Raw genomic sequence first — 14,934 nt, forward strand, 5'->3', positions numbered from 1 at the left:
TTTCAAAATAAATATGAAGATTTTAAAGTACATGAAAGAAAAAGTATTTTCATAATATTCTTTCATCATCCAGAGGTTGGGGTCCTTGACAACATAAAATAAAGCTCATGTCCCGGAAATAGCCAAATCAATAGCTTGACTGCAACTTGATTCTAAGGAATAAAATATAACCAGAACATTGAAGGGGCTAAACGGAGCAGCACACAGGCATGTGGATCAAAACTAGCCAGAGATACGACCCACACGTGGGACGGATCCCATCTGTAACTTTATACCTGCCGACGCAACATGTTCTGGGGAGAAATCATGGCAGCCGCTCTCAAATGCATCTCTTTTCTTTTTTTTTTTTTTTTTTTTGCGATTTCCTCTTGAAGTTAGTGAATAATGAAGTGGGAAGGGAGGACTAAGTCTTTTCTTTGTGATATAAAAGCGAATCTACTCATTTCAAAATGTGAAGGTCAGGATCCAAAAGAAATCTCCTACCTGCAGCACATCAAAGGTCTAGGTGCACTCAGCATACACGGGGCAGCAGTCATCAAGTGGTTCACATCAGAACCGCCTGGGAAACTCACTAAAAATTCAAATTCCTCGGCGCCACACTCAGCAATTTTGACCCAACAGGGATGAGATGGGGCTGAGCATTCTGTGTCTTTAGCAAATGCTTCAGATATATACCGTCAGTAGAACACAGTTTGATAAAGAATTTTGTTTATTTTATATATTTATTTTTAGTTGCACTGGGTCTTGATTTCTGTGTGGGGGCTTTCTCTAGTTGCAGCAAGTGGAGGCTACTCTTCCTTGCAGTACACGGGCTTCTCACTGCGGTGGCTTTTTCTGTTGCGGAGAACAGGCTCAGTAATTGTGGCTCTCGGACTCTAGCCCAGGCTCAGGAGTTGCAGCTCATAGGCGCTGTTGCTCTGCAGCACATGGAGTCTTCCTGGACCAAGGACTGAACTCGTGTCCCCTGCATTGGCAGGCAAAATCCTACCTATTGCACCAGCTGGAAGTAAAAAGAAATCTTCAAAAATTACCCATTAGGGAATTAGTACTTTTCATTCAATAGCAACTTCGGTTGTGTTGGTTGGCTGGGCGGTTGGTTGGGGGGGTGGGTGGGTTGGTTGGTTCTTGATTGGTTGGTAGGTGGTTAGCTGATTGTTTAGTGATTGGCTGGTTGGCTGGTTGGTTAGTTGGTTGGTGGTTGGCTGGTTGGTTGGTTCTTGATTGGTTGGTAGGTGGTTAGCTGATTGTTTAGTGATTGGCTGGTTGGCTGGTTGGTTGGTTCTTGATTGGTTGGTTGGTTGGTTTGGTTCTGGTTTGGTTCTTCTGGTTTGATTGGTTAGGTGGTTGGTTGGCTGATTGTTTAGTGATTGGCTGCTTGGTTGTTTGGTGGTTGGCTGGTTGGTTGGTTCTTGATTGGTTGGTAGGTGGTTAGCTGATTGTTTAGTGATTGGCTGGTTGGCTGGTTGGTTGGTTCTTGATTGGTTGGTTGGTTCTTGATTGGTTGGTAGGTGGTTAGTTGATTGGTTAGTAGTTGACTGGTTGGCTGGTTGATCGTTATGTTAGGTGGTTGGCTAAACTGCTTTCTAAAAACTATGGACAGAACTTCTGCCCATTCTCTCCCATTTGGCTCCTGCTCTCCACATAAGAAATTTGAAGTTTTTGGTATTCATCCCACCCTTGTCTTTCACATCAGAATAAGTCTTGGGTGGTTAACACAGGAGGAGCACTCTGGAGTCAAACATTTTCTCAAGTCCTTCTGTTCTAGAAACCTGTACTGAGCCATCTTAGGACAAAAAATAAGCCTAGTGCTTCAGTCTTTGCCTTGTGTGTGATGGTCTTCATAACTTACTAGAAAGTTAATGAGTGTAATTGCAGGATAAAGTATACTTCTTAGGTAAAGTCACTGTGATGTGCCAAAGTGCCCCCACATTTGGTCAAACATTCTGAGTGTGTCTGTGTTTCTGGACGAGATTAACATTTGAATCAGTAAGCTGTGTAAAGCAATTGCCCTCTTTAATGTGGGTGAATCCTAGCCAATCAGTTAAAGGTCTGAACAGAACAAAAGTCTGACCCTTCCATGAGCAAGGGGAGATTCCTGCCGCCTGACTGCCTTTGAGGTGGGACACTGAGTTTTTCCTGCCTTTGAACTCGAACTAAAACACTGGCTTTTCATGAGTCTCAAGCATGTCAGGCTTGGGACCAGAACCACACCATCAGTTATGCTGGGTTTCCAGCTTGCCATGGCAGATGTGGGGGCTTGTCAGCCTCCACAAACATGTGAGCTGATTTCTTGTGATAAATCTCTTTATATGTATATAAGTACAATACAGGCATGCACACATGCATACACAAACACACACACATAATCTCTTGGTCTATTTCTCTGGAGAACTCTGACTGATACAAGGAGCAATAGGAAGTGAATACACTTATTTTACAAAAAGCGACGTGTGGTCCAGAGGAATGCAGTGAACTTAACAAAGCTCACGTCAACTGTGTCAGGACCAGGACTCACCGTCTCCTCCAACACACCATGCACTTCCCACCTCTGTGCTTGGCCACCACGCCACACTGCTGTCACACGCTTATCTGCTCATTCACCTTGCCAGAAGATAATGATGGAAAATGATGAACTAAAGGGGTCAACAGACCCAGGGGGAGTGTGTTGAGTTCTTTAATGGCACAAGGTACCCCACACATACCTGGAGATGCTCTGATGCTCCAGGGGGCAGTGGCTTCTGACACTTGGCAGAAACCTCACTCCTCATGCCTGGTGTCAGCCATGGGCACAGCCCAGTGTGTGCAACTCTGGGACTTCTGGAAAGCAGATGCCAGCTTACTTCCTGTCTTAAGTCAACACCTGGTCCTTGTGTTCTCTGCTATAGAGTGAATCTGTGACGTCCTTCTGTTGTTCAATTACCGCTTGACAGTAACTCTCATGCACTCAGATATTTAGTTAATAAAGAAAAGGGCCTCAAGTCTTGATGAGGAACTGGAAATCTACCACGTGGGTCTCTGCAAGACACATCATGTTAAAGTCAGAAAGAAGACCAGCACCCGGAGTTGCTGTTCCGAGACCCACACTCTGCCATGTGCCGAGGAAAGCCCCTAGGGCTCCCACGATGAGGACGCTAGCATTTGTCCTCCGAGGGTGTGGGCTGCAAGAACACACAGCTGATGGTTGAATCCCATGGCCAGGGTTGCACACCTGCCTAAATGGACTGACCAGTGCTGGCTCTCGAGCAGGGGGTACTCATATCGTTTCAAATCAGGCCAAAGGAGAAATGACAGGTCACAAAGAGGAGCTACAGCTCGGTAGAAAGCTGAGCTGCCCCAGGGAGAGGGATGGTGGAAGGGACCCGGCCAGGCTGAGTGCTGGGCTGGCACCAGAGAGTAAAGAGAGAAGGCACTGCTCTCACGCTGGGCTTGGGGCGAGATCGAGCTCTCCAGAAGGAGAAGAGTTTCCAGCTGGGTAAACACTAGGGATGTTGACTCACGGGAAGAATCATTCAACTTGGAGATAAAGGATCTGCCAAGTAAGGCAACTTTGTGAACACATTACCTGAACTATCCAGGTTTCAATTTCTTCATCTGTGAAATGGGCTAATGGTGCTCGTCCACATTGCGGTTGTCAGAATGAAATTAGAGCGCTTGTGTAAACTCTCATGGCATTGTATTCACCAGCGCTAAGATCTAATTGTCTGTAATTGTCACAGACGTAGAGAACAGACATGTAACTGCCCAGCAGGGTGTGGGAGAGGGTGGGAGAGGCAGGGAAGGATTGGGAATTGGGAGCCTGGTGGGCTTCTGTCTATGGGGTCGCACAGAGTCAGACATGACTGAAGTGACTTAGCAGCAGCAGCAGCAGAGGCAAACTATATAATATATAGTTATATGTAGGATGGATAAACAACAAGTTCCTATGATAGAACACAAGGAACTATATTCAATATCCTGTGATAAACCATACTGGAAAAGATTAGGAAAAAGAAGATAAACGAGTGTAATTGAGTTACTCTGTTGTACAACAGAAATTAACACAACATTGTAAATCAACTATGCGTGCATATGTGCTAAGTCGCTTCAGTCGTGTCCAACTCTTTGCAACCCCATGGACTGTAGCCCACCAGGCTCCTCTGTCTACGAGATTGTCCAGGCAAGAATACTGGAGCGGGTTGTCATGCCCTTCTTCAGGGGATCTTTCCAACCCAGGGACTGAACCTGTATCTCCCTGCGGCTCCTGCACTGCAGGCAGATTTTTTACCAGGGAAGCCACCAGGAAAGCTTCCCACTAGGGAAGCCCCAAATCAACTATGTGTGGGTGCTAGGTGGCTTCAGTCGTGCCGGACTCTTTGCAACCCCATGGACAGTAGCCCACCAAGCTCCTTTGTCCATGGGATTCTCCAGGCAAGAATATTGGACAGGGTTGCCATTTTCTCCTCCAGGGGATCTTCCCAAACCCAGAGATCGAATCTGTGTCTCTTAAGTCTCCTGCATTGGCAGGAGGGTTCTTTACCACTATACATCAGTGACTTTTTTTTTTAAGATTTAATTGTCTGACCCATGGTAGAGTGCTTTGGAAGAGTTTGTTGATTCCTAACTTTTACTTTATTCTGGGGGGCTCCAAAATCACTGCAGATGGTGATTGCAGCCATGAAATTAAAAGATGCTTACTCCTTGGAAGGAAAGTTATGACCAACCTAGATAGCATATTGAAAAGCCGAGGTATTATTTTGCCAACAAAGGTCCGTCTAGTCAAGGCTATGGTGTTTCCAGTGGTCATGTATGGATGTGAGAGTTGGACTGTGAAGAAAGCTGAGCGCCGAAGAATTGATGCTTTTGAACTGTGGTGTTGGGGAAGACTTTTAAGAGTCCCTTGGACTGCAAGGAGATCCAACCAGTCCATCCTAAAGGAGATCAGTCCTGGGTGTTCATTGGAAGGACTGATGCTGAAGCTGAAACTCCAATACTTTGGCCACCTCATGCGAAGAGCTGACTCATTGGAAAAGACTCTGATGCTGGAGGAGAAGGGGACAACAGAGGATGAGTTGGCTGGATGGCATCACCGACTCGATGGACATGAGTCTGAGTGAACTCCGGGAGTTGGTGGGGGACAGGGAGGCCTGGCGTGCTGTGCTTCATGGGGTTGTCAGACACGACTGAGTGAGTGAACTGAACTGAACTGAACTTTTACTTTGTAATTGAACCCTGTGGTCACCCTAGGAGGAGGATATCCTAGTTTCTGGTTATGGTGGAAGCTTCTCTGGGACCTTGGGGAAGGTATCCATGTGAACTCGGGTCCCCACCAGGACACAACCAGTGCTGGGGACCCCTGTGCCCACTCAGCAATCACTCCTCACTACCTGCCCTTTCCTATCTCCACCTCCTCCCTGGGGAGGGGAGAGAGGACACCAGCCCCCACCCCAGTGATATCCACGCACAGAGGGGTGTTTGTGCCCAGCCACGGCGGGGCATGACCAATGTGGCAATCAGGGCCCTGGATGTGGGCTCACACTCTCCCAGTCTCTTCTCTTGCCCCCTCTTGGCCAGAGATGACCCAAGCTGCTTCCTCTGTTTTCCCAGCCTTTGTCCCAGGCCTGGCGGAAGAGAGCCTTCCCAAGCTCCCCACCATACTGGAATCTGTAATGAAGTCACTAGCCTGCGGAAGAAAAGGCCTCTGTCTCTATGGCTGGTGGGGCTCGATGCCGGGATGTGTGTGATGCAGCTCAGATCCCCAGAAATAAAGCAGTGACTGTTAAGGGCATGTCATCTGGCCTGGCAGCCCTGAGCGGGGACATTGCGTTTCTACCCTGTGAGTCCCCCTCTGACCACATGATGGCTGTTGATTTTCTGCCAGGCTGGTATGTGCCACCCAGACAGAAGAGCCCCAGTCTGTACTTCCCCTGCTCCCAGGGCCGTGCAAACCACGCAGTGTCTGCCGTGTACAGAGGGGCTCCTGGAGGCTACCTGGGCCTATGGTGACTCTCAGGCTGGGACCAGGTGATGTGCCCCCACTTGCAGTGAAGGCCAGAGGGGTCACCTTGTCTCGGTTCCTGAGGATGGAGCTGCAGGTATCAAGCTGGAGTGTAGCCATCATGAAAACCAGTGAGGCAAGGAGTCAGGGGCCAGGGCCATGTGCAGCCTGGGGCCAGACCGGGGCCATCTGATTAGCATAGAGCAGATGGCAGATCCTGGGGGGCAAGGGTGACCAAGAATCCACAGGCCAGATGGAGGCCAACCCCCGCAGCACTTGGCAAGGAGAGGAAGCACGTGAGCCAGGGATGATGAGTCTTGCTAAATTCCTAAAGTGGCCCATTGGCCACATCTGTATGAATCACAGAGCTAGGCTATTCATTCAGAATCCTGGTTCCTACCCCAAACCGATCCAAAAACAAACCCCAAAGATCTGGCCCAGACCTGCATTGTGGAAGGGCTCTCAAGGAGCCACTTGAGTTCATTAAAATAGAGTCTACACAGGGTCTACAGAGGAGAGTGAAAAAGTTGGCTTAAAACTCAACATTCAAAAAACAAATATCGTGGCATCCGGTCCCATCACTTCATGGCAAATAGATGGGAAAACAATGGAAACAGTGACAGACTTTATTTTCTTGGGCTCCAAAATCACTGCAGATGGTGACTGCAGCCATGAAATTAAAAGACGCTTGCTTCTTGAAAGAAAAGCTATGACAAACCTAGACAGCTTTTTAGCAGAGGCACTGCTTTGCCAACAAAGGTCTGTCTAGTCAAAGCTATGGTTTTTCCAGTAGTCATGCATGGATGTGAGAGTTGGACCATAAGGAAGGCTGAATGCCAAAGAATCAATGCTTTGGAGCTGTGGTGTTGGAGAAGACTCTTGAGAGTCCCTTGGACTGCAAGGAGATCCAACCAGTCCATCCTAAAGGAAATCAGTCCTGAATCCTCATTGGAAGGCCTGATACTGAGGCTCAAACTCCAATCCTTTAGCCACCTAATGCAAAAGGTGACTCATTGGAGAAGACCCTGAGGCTGGTTAAGATTGAAGGTGGGAGAAGGGGACGACAGAGAATGAGATGGTTGGATGGCTTTACTGACTCGATGGACATGAGTTTGAGCAAGCTCCAGGACATGGTGAAGGACAGGGAAGCCTGGCATGCTGCAGTCCATGGGGTCACAAAGAGTCGAACACGACTGAGCGACTGAACACCACCACCACCACAGGGTCAGGACAAGGTCACAGGTGGCTTTTTCTGGGAAGTGGGGAGAACAAAACCTTATAGATCATTGTTTACATTACCTCCTTCCTCTTATTTGACTATTTTGTCCCATTTTACACTATTTCAACCATCCGCATCAAAGCAGCCTTGCCAATGGGTTAGTAAATACCTTCTTTAATTGAGATGTGTCTTTCAAAAGAGCCTATTGCTTGCCGTAGAAAGGTATTTTTCACTTTTATAAAGAGGGTTGCCTCGCATAGATGCTTCTTAAGTTTTCACTCCGCACTTGAGATGCATCTTTGCTGCTAAGTGAGCATTTCCTCCATCATTTTAAGTCCTGCACAGATTCCATGGCCTGTGTGTCTACCATATTCTCTTTCTCAGCTCCCAGTGGTGGGCGCTGAAGTTGGCTTCATCTACACCATCACAGATGCTTTTGAACTGTGATGTTGGAGAAGACTCTTGAGAGTCCCTTGGACTGCAAGGAGATCCAACCAGTCCATTCTAAAGGAGATCAGCCCTGAGTGTTCTTTGGAAGGAATGATGCTAAAGCTGAAACTCCAGTATTTTGGCCACCTCATGTGAAGAGTTGACTCATTGGAAAAGACCCTGATGCTGGGAGGGATTGGGGGCAGGAGGAGAAGGGGACGACAGAGGATGAGATGGCTGTCCGGCATCACCAACTTGATGGACATGAGTTTGAGTGAACTCTGGGAGTTGGTGATGGACAGGGAGGCCTGGTGTGCTGCAATTCATGGGGTCACAAAGGGTCGGACACGACTGAGCAACTGAACTGAACTGAACTGAACACCATCACACACACACACGCACACACTCTTTTAACATTATAATTTATCTTTCACATTTAGGTCCAAGCCGGTCCCATCTTTGCTGGGTGGTAATCTAGCTTCGTCCTTCTCCATTTTGTTGGCCAGTTTCCCCAGCACCTTCAAAGCAGCCTGTCTTTCCCCAGTGCCACTCTCGTCATATATTAGATCTGCACGTGTACCTACACCTGCTCTGAGCTCCTTATCTCCTTCCTTTAGCCCACTCTGTCCCTTCAGTCTATTTGTCTGTTTTGGCCCCAGTTCCACACTGTTTTAAACAGCCAGCCTCTTGCGAAGCCCCATTTCATAGAAGCCTCTCTCAGCCTTGAGATACAATCCTCTGATCTCTGGAAAGTTCACTCTCTTCTCCACCTGTGCCTCTATCATTGTATGCTGGGAGGTTCTGTAGGACTTTATTTTTACCATTCTTTTTTTATTTAATTGTCTGCACTGGGTCTTAGTCTCAGCGCAGGAACTCTTAGTTACAGCATGCCAACTCTTACTTGCAGCTCATGGGATCTAGTTCCCTGAACAGGGATCACACCGGGCCCTCTGCATTGGGAGCTCAGAGTCTTAGCCACTAGACCACCAGGGAAGTCCATCCTGTAGGACTTTGATCACTGTGTTGCTCTCCAGTTTCCTAGTCAACCCAAAAGCCAAGGTGAAACAGCTGAGAGTTTATGGTTTGTTGTTGTTCAATCACTCAGTCGTGTCTGACTCTTTGTGACCCCATGGACTGCAGCACGCCAGGCTTCCCTGTCATTCACCATCTCTCAGAGTGTGTTCAAACTCATGTCCATTGAGTCAGTGATGCCATCCAACCATCTCATTCTCTGTCATCCCCTTCTCCTTCTGCATTCAATCTTTCCCAGCATCGGGGTCTTTTCTAATGAATCGGCTCTTCCCGTCAGGTGGCCAAAGTATTGGAGCTTCAGCTTCAGCATCAGTCCTTCCAATTCCAGCTTATGGTCAGGCCCTTTGACTGGGCTAACTATTTTAAAAAGCCAAATCTGCTTTCAAATAGGCAGGGTCCAAAGTCATTTTTTAGGGCTTCTCTAAAGCATGACTTTAAGGATTAGTGTCTGGAAATGGCAGCTCTGGTTTCATCATCACAAACATCCGTGCCTCCCATCCACCTGGGGTCCTGGGTGTCCCCAAGTTCAGTATAACACCACCCCTCAAGCCTCTAGCTTATAAAAAAAATACTGCACTCTATAATTGTCTAACACTCTACAATTCTGGAAGAGCATTACTTATTGCATTAGAACCTGAGAACTTTCTGATGAAGTGTTCAAGGCCCCACGCTGTTAGCTTCATTTTAAAAGTGAAGAGGGACTTCCCTGGCTGTCCAGTGGTTAGGAGTCTGAGCTCTCAATGCAGAGGCCACAGGTTTGATCTCTGGTTGGGGAACAAAGATCTTGCGAGTCATGCAGTGAAGCCAAAAATTTCTTTTTTAGTTAAAAACACACACAGACCTAAAAGTGGAGAGCCTGAGCTGCAGAGGTAATGTACGACCACCTGTGATCCCCAGCCAGGAGTGACAGACGGAACCTGGGAAAGGCCTGGCTTTTCTCACCTACGCTGTGTAACTGCGTTAGTCGCCTAGGGCTGCTGTAACAAAACAGCGCAGGTTGTGTGGCTGAAATAACAAAACATATTTCTTGTCGTTCTAGAGGCTGGACATCCCAGATTCAGGTCCAGTGGGGCTGAGTTCCTGATGAAAGCACTCTTCCTGACAGGCCACATTCTCTGAAAAGCCTTTCTTCTGAGAGTGCAAGGAGAGCGCACACATGCACACTCTGGTGTCTCTTCTTACAAGGACACATCCTGCTGGACCAGGACTCCACCCGCGTGACCTCATTCAACCTAAATTACCTTCTAAAGATTCTATCTCCAAATATAGTTACCCTGGGAGTTAGGGCCTTAAGATAGGAATTTGGGTGGAGATGCCATTCGGTCCACAGCGCTGCTGTAACAAGTCACTACAAACCCTAGCAGCTTTAGACAACACACACCTACCACCTCGCGGTTCCGGAGGCCAAGTGTAAAATCAACAGGGCCGTGATCTTTCTGGAGGCATCACAGAAGGACCCTCTTCCTTGCCTTTTCAAGTTCTGGGATCTGCCTGTGTTCCACGGTTCAGGCTTCTCTCTCTCACGTCATTCCAACCCCTCCTTCCATCACCACATCTCCTATGACTCCCTCTGAGCCCCTGCCTCCCTCATGCAAGACCCCCATGATCACATTGAGCCCACTCAGATAATCCAGGATAATGTTCCCAGGTCCTTAACTTGATTGCAGCTGTCAAGTCCCTTTTGCCAGGTAAGGTGACACAGTCACAGCTACCAAGGAGTAGGGAGTGGACCTCTTTGGGGCCCTTATCCATTCTCCTCCATTCACTTAACTCCTCTGGACCTCAGATGTCTCTTCTGTAAAATGAGGAAGTGGAATGAGATTTCTACAACCCTCACAGACCATCTCCTGCTGGGGCTATGGACAACCCTGTTCAGGCAGGCGTGTGCACGTCATCTACCTGCCGAGCTTTCCTGGTGCACAGTACCGATCGGGTCACCTCTCTGTTAAGTCATGGTGATTTTCTTTGGACAATCTTTGTGATTTCTTTTTTATTTTTAATTTTTGTTGGAATATAGCTGCTTTAGAATGCTGTGTTAGTTTCTGCTGTACATTGAAGTGAATCAGCTATACGTGTACATTAACCGCCCGCTTCTGAACCTCCTTCCCACACTCCATCCCATCCCACCCATCTAGGTTATCACAGAGCACTGAGCACCTGTGCTACACGGCAGGTTGCCATTAACTACTTATTTTACATATTGCTGTTGTTATTCAGTAACAACAATCTTTCCCAGCATCAGAGACTTTTCCAATGAGCTGTCTATTTGCATCTGATGACCAAAATACTGGAGCTTCAGCTTCAGCATCAGTCCTTCCAGTGAATATTCAGGGTTGATTTCCCTTAAGATTGACCGGTTTTATCTCCTTACTGTCCAAGGGACTTTCAGGAGTCTTCTGCAGAGCCACAGTTCAAAGGCATCAATTCCTTGACACTCTGCCTTCTTTATGGTCCAGCTCTCACAACTCTACATGACGACTGGGAAGACCAGAGCCTTGACATTTTACAATGGGTAGCATGTATATGTCAATCCCAATCTCCCAGTTCACCCCACTCCCCCTCCTCACCATGTCAGGATGCCCTTTCTCTGTGTCTGCGCCTCTAGTCCTGACTTGCAGATAGGTACATCTGTACCATTTTTCTAGATTCCACATGGTGCCAGTTGTCAGTCTCTCAGCTGTGTCTGACTCTCTGTGGCCCTATGGACTGTAGCCTGCCAGGATCCTCTGTCCATGGAGTTTTCCAGGCAAGAATATTGGAGCAGGTTGCCATTTACTACTCCAAGGGATCTTCCCAACCCAGGGATTGAATCCACATCTATATTGCATCTCTCGGCAGGCAGATTCTTTACCTCTAGTGCCATCTGGGAAGCCTACCTAGATTCCACATATATGTGTTAATATAAGATATTTGTTTTTGTCTTTCTGACTTACTTCACTCTATATGAAAGACACATCCGCATCTTTACAAATGACCCAATGTCGTTCCTTTTTATGGCTAAGATCCCATTATATATATGTGCCTCAACTTATTTACCCATTCATCTGTTGATGGACACTTAGGCGGCTCCATGTCCTGGCTACTACAGATAAAGCACCCTTACACCAGCACTTTTGTTCACCAACATTACTTTCCAATTTTAGGGAAACTTCAAAATGAATACATTTTGCTCAAATATGAGACACCATCCCATTTTTTCTAGTTTTTCTGCAGGCATTGATTAGAGCACATGTGCATTCATTAAGTCATTCCTCAAATGTTTGCTCACATTGGTATGCCAAGCTCTGTGATAGAGCCTATAGCCAAGATGTCCACACCAGTCAACATGAGGGAGTACATCATGAGAAACGCTGGACTAGAAGAAGCACAAGCTGGAATCAAGATTGCTGGGAGAAATATCAATAACCTCAGATACGCAGATGACACCACCCTTATGGCAGAAAGGGAAGAGGAACTAAAAAGCCTCTTGATGAAAGTGAAAGTGGAGAGTGAAAAAGTTGGCTTAAAGCTCAACATTCAGAAAACGAAGATCATGGCATCTGGTCCCATCACTTCATGGGAAATAGATGGGGAAACAGTGGAAACAGTGTCAGACTTTAGTTTTGGGGGCTCCAAAATCACTGCAGATGGTGACTGCAGCCATGAAATTAAAAGATGCTTACTCCTTGGAAGGAAAGGTATGACCAACCTAGACAGCATATTCAAAAGCAGAGACATTACTTTGCCAACAAAGGTCTGTCTAGTCAAGGCTACAGTTTTTCCTGTGGTCATGTATGGATGTGAGAGTTGGACTGTGAAGAAGGCTGAGCACCGAAGAATTGATGCTTCTGAAGTGTGGTGTTGGAGAAGACTCTTGAGAGTCCCTTGGACTGCAAGGAGATCCAACCAGTCCATTCTGAAGGAGATCAGCCCTGGGATTTCTTTGGAAGGAATGATGCTAAAGCTGAAACTCCAGTCCTTTGGCCACCTCATGTGAAGAGTTGACTCATTGGAAAAGACTCTGATGCTGGGAGGGATTGGGGGCAGGAGGAGAAGGGGACGACAGAGGATGAGATGGCTGGATGGCATCACTGACTCAATGGACGTGAGTCTGAGTGAACTCTGGGAGCTGGTGATGGACAGGGAGGTCTGGTGTGCTGCGATTCATGGGGTCGCAAAGAGTCAGACACAACTGAGTGACTGAACTGAACTGAAGAAAGACCTGGGTGAGGATTCACAACACATGGTGTATCTATCCATCGGGGATCTGGCAGGAAACACAGTCCAGATGGAAAGACTCTGGTGAAAGGACCCCTGGACTCGCGCAGAGGTGTGAGCAGGGCAGAGGGACCACCCAAGAGATGGTGGGGAACCCAGCCACATGCCACAGAGGGCAGTATCACCATCCCAGGGCCAAAAGCATGACCGAAGACCGGTGAGAGCTGGAAGCATGCACGAGGACGCAGTCATGGAAGATGGGCCAGAGCTACCACCGGAGACAGGATGGCCAAACAGGGAGCACCGGCAGGAGTGTCCCAGCCTCTCTCTCTTCCTGCCCCTCCCTCATCTAATGCCAGGGTACCTCCCAATGGTCAAACCCAAGCAGAAGCCAGCCAGGGAGGGAAATGCAACTAGAGGGCTTAGTCGCCAAGGGCGCTCAGAGGGCAGAGAAGCAGACAATGAATGCTGCCGGGGGTGGGGAGCAAGAGACGAGGGCGACAGCCTTCATGCCTTCTGGCCTGGCTCTGTTACCAAGCAGCTCTGCCGCCTTGAGCAAGCTATCTACTTTCTCCAGGTTTTTGCTTTTCTCACCTTAAAATGAAGTGTAGAACTGAAATCTATGAGGTCAAGGATGATCTCTATCCTCTATTTCCATTTCAATCATCTATGGTTTGAGATATAGACATAAAAAATAGGAATATATATATATATATATGTAATTTATATCCAACACATCACCAAGCCATATGTTTGTTTTCCATAAATAAATGAATTACCGTAAAGACAAGGCTTCCCAGGCATCCTGAAGTATAAATATATCAGCTGGGTGTCCCTTGGTACACATAATTCAAAGCGGATATCCACAGAGTTAAGAGGCATATCAACAGATCAGAGTACATTATAGCACTTGGTCTGGCCTGACTTCTTTGGTGGGGTGGCGGGTATGACTGTTCAGACTTCCTTGGGATTTTCATCTTTCCACGGACAGCTGTCATAAAAACAGCAAAGCTTCGTGAAGCAAACAGTGCCCTAACGACAGCCTTCCCTGCTCACAAGCTATAAATTCATGGTTGAGACAGCAATGTGCACTCGAGGACAAGCTCTGTAGAGAGCAAGGGGTGGGTAAGTACTTCCTTCCAACCTCGTAGGCGAAGATGAAACCAAGCGATGGTGTCCCAGAGATGGCAGTGTTGTCTGACAGCCCCCAGCACAACGCTATCTCAGTCTGGGGGCTAATCTAGCAATACCTTTGAACAGGAAGAGACAGCCATCAGCAGCAAAGAAAAATACAGTGATGCATTTGAAGAGCAACTCCGAGGCCAGCTTCCCACTGGCCTTGGATGACATCCTCAGGTGGGCACCCCCTGGCCTTGGCTGGGAGCCACTGCCACGGCCAGATGTCGCCTTCTGGACTCGTGCCATTGACATGCTTCCTTCCTTGTCACTGCAGCAGCGGGTTCTTCACCCTTCCCCTGGGGCCACGGCCGGGTTTGGAGGTTGAGTCACTGGAGAAAAATAACAATAAGTGCTTGGAAAAGGTGGGTCGTTGATTCAAGAATGGGTACATGCCTGGAAGTTTCTGGAATGCAATGGTGCATCCCCTTGGGAAATGGCAGGAGTCCTTCTGGGAAGGAAAATCAAGCTCCTGGGGTAGGAGTAATTTTATCTTCATTATCCATCCTTTAGCTCTTTCTATGTTTGTGATGTGTGTGCATAACTTTTTAACTGAAAAAAAAACGCTCTTCTGAGACATTCGCCCATTCTATGAGCTCTGATCTGCAGGTTTTCAGCAAGAAGGTATTTGCCACAGAAGGGCTTGCAGAGGACCTGTGACGCGTCCACACACAACCCAGTGAAGGTGTGATGAATGAGCTTACTTAGAATTCATAGAATCATATTAAATAAAAGCAAAAGGCTATAAAACATCCAAAGAAGGGCCATTTCTGAGTGTGCTGACAGGCTGTCAGATGGTGCAGGCTGCAGCAACAGCGGGTGACATCCAGAGTGGCGGGTCCCGCAAGCCTAGTTGAGCGAGAAGGTGGAAGTCTCTTTGCAGGAGAGGATACCGTTGCGGGGGGCG

The sequence above is a fragment of the Bos mutus genome, chromosome 3 (genome assembly GCF_027580195.1).
Source record: "Bos mutus isolate GX-2022 chromosome 3, NWIPB_WYAK_1.1, whole genome shotgun sequence".
NCBI classification, from domain to species: Eukaryota; Metazoa; Chordata; class Mammalia; order Artiodactyla; family Bovidae; genus Bos; species Bos mutus.